The 4565-nt window shown below is 51.7% G+C and overlaps 1 non-coding gene across 1 annotated transcript; it reads right to left on the bottom strand.

The window, feature by feature from the left end:
* Positions 1-2237: 2237 nt before the first annotated feature.
* Positions 2238-2311, bottom strand: LOC114007236 (small nucleolar RNA SNORD66). The gene has a single exon (XR_003548848.1). It is a non-coding gene; the product is annotated as a small nucleolar RNA SNORD66 (small nucleolar RNA).
* Between the last annotated feature and the right edge of the window lie 2254 nt (positions 2312-4565).

Below are 4565 nucleotides of genomic sequence, written 5' to 3' on the forward strand. Positions count from 1 at the left end.
GTGGAACCAGAGGCAGCCCTGCCTGGTGATGAAGCACGTGTTCTCGGGGGGCCAGACTTGCTGGGCTGGCGTCCTCCGTGTGCTCCTCTGAGCTGTGTCTCCTGGAATAAGTGACTTCATACTCCCAGGCTCAATCTCTTTCTGCAAACTGCGGATAACCAACAGTGAGACCTACCTCTCGGGGGTAAGGGGAACAAGCCAATTCCTGTGTGTGGCAGACACTTTGTAACTATTTCTATGGCTGTTATTTGGCAAGTTACCTTAAGTTCTCTAGGCTACAGTTTCTTTATCTGTAAGCTAGAGATGAGGGACCAGCAGATAGAGTAATGGCTATGTCCTGGACTCCCACGTAGTCAACCACGGTTCGAGTCTCAGACCCAGCAGCTGAGACACGCCGGGAGCGTGTGCGTGCATGCCCAAAATCCCGAGAGGAAATTGGAGAAGGGACTGCAGCATGGCCATCCCCTGTAGGGTATGATTTCTCCCTTTCTGTCTCTCTGACTCTGTTTCTCTGGTGAGCGCGCATGCCCTAGAGCAAAAATCTCACTTAAAAAAAGAACAGGAAGATGAGGTTTCCAGCTCGTAGCACTGCTGTGAGGGCTGAATCGAATACTGTGAGGGCTCACTCTCCAGCTGAGAAGTAAGACAACAGTGGCGGCATGGCTGCTGTGAGGGCTGAATCGAATACTGTGAGGGCTCACTCTCCAGCTGAGAAGTAAGACAACAGTGGCGGCATGGGTTGCTGTGAGGGCTCACTCTCCGGCTGAGAAGTAAGACAACAGTGGCGGCATGGTATCCTCTCTGAGGTGCTCATTACGTGCCAGCCTCTTCACAGCTGTCCGCATTTATCTCTATGGCAAGTCTCATAGGCAGACATCACTCCATTCTCCTGACCAATGAGGAAACTGAGGCACGGAGAAACAAAATAGTCCTCCTCTGTCCACACAGCGTACTAGCCAGCAGGATCAGGGCTCTAGCCTAGCTGTGTCATGCTAAAACGTGGGCTTGGAACAACTGTCCCACAGTCCTAAGAAAAGGAGAGAGAATGCCCTAGCCCCGTGGCCTGGTAGTTAAGGCAGCCAGAACTCACATGGCCGACTGTGCAGTTCGAATCCTGGGCCTGGTGGCTTGTGGTGTAGACATTTCTAATAGGGGGCGCTTCCTCCTGTCTCTCCCTCTGTCTCTCTCTGGTGATCACACAAGCCCTCCTAGCAGATAAACAGAGAGAGAGAAGGGGTTTATGTATGGTATCGCACATGGTCTCCAAGTCCTGGTTACCGTTACTGTCAGTGCAGTTAGAACTCAGTGTGAGTTTAGGGCACTCCTAAGTGGGAAGGAAGCATCTAGGTTAGAGGCACGGGTGAGAGAAGTTCTGAAGTCTGGATTTTGCAGAATTGGATGGGCAGTATTGTGGTATAATAATAGTACGGACATGCCTACTTCAATAGGAACTTGGTTCACAGAATTCAAATGACAGTGGGCATTAATGAACTGACATAAATCAATTCTCATCACGTAGGACCAGCCAGTGCTCTTTCGAATAGAGCCCCCGAACAGAAAGGTCAGGGAAAGCCCCTCACAGGGCGTGGCATGTAACCGAGACCTGAGAGGCTCTGGGCAGTCAGGACGTCCATCTGCATATCCACCGGATCCCGGCCTAGAACAGAGGGTAGGAGGGGACAGGACTGAAGGGAGGCAGGCCTGGCCGTGCAGTCTGGAGAGGGGCTGGCAGTCGGCTGCAGGGAGCGGCCAGTTCTCAGGAGCATCGCGGGCAGGATGAAAAGGATGTAGAGGGGCCGGCAGGTGTTGTGGTGGTTACGGCGCTGGACTCCCACATGGCCGACCACGGTTCAGGTCCTGCACCTGGCAGCTTGCTTTCTCACTTTGTCTCTCTCTTTCTCTCTCTCTGGTCAAATTAAAATAAATAAAGAATTACTAAATAATAATAATAACAAGGACATGGAAATGACTAGAAGAAGGGGAGAGGAAAGACTAGAAAGAAGGGTGGTGTCTTACACTGGTTTCCCTCGGAGACGAACCTCAAGACAAGGACTGAAGTGCAGGCGGTGTCGTGGGCTGGTCGTGGTGGCAGAGGCAGTGTCTTCCCAGGTCCTCGGTGTCCTCCCAGTGTGCTCCCAGGTCCTCGGTGTCCTCCCAGGTCCTCAGTGTCCTCCCAGGTCCTCGGTGTCCTCCCAGTGTCCTCCCAGGTCCTCGGTGTCCTCCTAGGTCCTCAGTGTCTTCCCAGGTCCTCAGTGTCCTCCCAGGTCCTCAGTGTCCCGAACAAAGAACTGACCGAGACACAACAGCGAAGGCAAAGAAGGTTTATTAAGCAAGAGTGAAAGCATACTCCCAAGAGGTAGAAGCAGGCCAAGTGGAAGAGAAAGAGGCTCTAGGCCTCCAGCAGTTGCATTCTGTGAGGGGTCAGCCAGTGGGATAGTGAGTAGGTGCTGGACTCCACATGGCTAACCATGGTTCGAGTCCTGGACCCGGCAGCTTGAAAATTGCACCAGACATGGGTGAGCATGCCCAAAATCCCAGGAAGAGAAGAGAGGAGAAGGGATTGTGGCGTGGTCATCCCCCTGAGGGGGAATTTCTCACTTTCCCTCTCTCCGTGTCTCTGTGTGTCTCTCTCTCCAGCAAGTGCATGCGCCCTAAACATAATTAAAGAAATAAAAGAGGTTTATTCCTCCTTTACCTAGGTTGGGTAGCTTGATCATGGCTGGCCACTGGCTGTTCTCACCGCCCTGGCTCTCTCAGATGTGGCTTACTCAGAGACACAGCCCACTGGGACTCTCCCACCCACATTACGTTGGGGGAGCGTTTCTGCCCTGACCAGCTTTTCCATCTGGCCGGGTAGGCCCACGCTCCGACACCCGACACTTGCCCATTCCCACTTGCCTCCTTTTCCTGCCTCAGCAGTTCATCTCAGGAGAACCAGGAGTGTTGGAGAGGAAGTGCTTTGGAGAAGCAGAGGCAGCCAGATGGGCAGCTCCGCCAGCCAGCGAGGCACTCAGTATCTGGAGGGTACCCACGGAGCGCTCCTGGGCCTGGACAGAACAAAGGCCTCAGCGCTGTCCTCTCTTAGGCTGGAGAAGCTGGGGGATTCGTGAGCCAGTTCCCACGAGTGCCTGGCCGACAGGTGCCATTCCCTGCAGCGTCCAGCCTGCTCTTCCTACACAGGCTTCTGGTGCATCCCCAAAGGCCCTCGGGCTAAAAAGGTACAGATAGGGCCCTTCGGTGGGGATGTGGTGGTCGGGACGGCCAGATCCCACATGGCTGCTTATGCCTTCGGAGTCCCAGATCCAGGGCTTGAAAAACACACCTGGTGCACGTACATACGTGCCCAAAATCCCAAAAAGAAATAGAGTAGGAATTGCAGCGTGGTCTTCACCCGGGGGGTGATTTCTCACTTTCTGACTGTGTCTCTCTGTTTCTCTGATGAGCATACGAGCCCTATAGCAAAAATGTCTTTAAAAAACTGCCCGATATGTAGATAGCTACACAGTTCTTACTCTGTGATGAATAATGAAACAGGGACCTTGTAGATTGTAGTATGCCAATAAAATGTCATAAGTGGTTAAAAAAAGAACAACAACAACAACAAAGAAGAAGAAAGAGGAAAGAAATCCTGTAGGAAACTTGAGAGTGAGGATCAAAGATGGCCAAGGACAAAGACTCAAAAGCGTTAACAAGTAGGAAACAGGGAGTGAAGCCCACAAGGAAGGATGGAAAGTCCCTTCACGGAGCTGGGAGAAACAGGAGCTCTGCGTGCGACGGAGACGTGTCGAGGGCGTTTCGGGAGGTGGGGTTGGAAAGTTAGCACTGGCTGCAGCATAGTCAAGGCACATGAACGATGAAAAGATGCTACTGGGTTCAGCGACAAGCAAGTGTTCAGGGACCGCGGGGCGGTGCTGACAGAGGTTCTATTGGACCTAAGAAGACGTGTGTGAGTGATTGTAAACTGTGGATACTGATAACTCAGGAAGTCTGACAGAATGCGAGGAGAGGGAGAGAAAATCAAAGCGGAAGGTGCGGTACCTGTCAAGTACTTCAAGTAAACCATGTTCTAGTGCTTTCTAAAAACCGAAGGTGGGGGCAGCAGGTGGCATGGTGGTTAAGGCACTAGACTCCCACATGGGCTTCCACAGCTCGAATCCCGGACCTAGAAGCTTGAAAATCACACCAGGTGCACAGTACATGCCAAAAGTCCCAAAAGGAGAATGGAAGAAAGAAGATTGTGAGTAGCCATCTCCCCTGAGAGATGATTTCTCCCTTTTACCTTCTGTCTCTCTCTCCAATGAGAGTATGCGTATGCACCCTATGGCAAAAACAAAAACAAAGACAAAAAGCTGAAGGTGAATATCAGGTTAAGAGAGGAATTTTTGGTGAGGGGAGAATCTCTTGGTAAAGAAAATGGAAGAGACTTTTAAATGTTTGAGGAGAAAGAGACAATGAAGGGGAGCATCTTCGATCATTGCGCTGCTCTGACAGTACATGTGGGACTGGATCATTTATAAGGGACGGAGTTTGTTCTTACTGCTCTGGAGTCTAGGAAGTGCACGACC

The sequence above is a fragment of the Tupaia chinensis genome, unplaced genomic scaffold (genome assembly GCF_000334495.1).
Source record: "Tupaia chinensis unplaced genomic scaffold, TupChi_1.0 Scaffold000141_1, whole genome shotgun sequence".
In the NCBI taxonomy this organism is placed as follows: domain Eukaryota; kingdom Metazoa; phylum Chordata; class Mammalia; order Scandentia; family Tupaiidae; genus Tupaia; species Tupaia belangeri.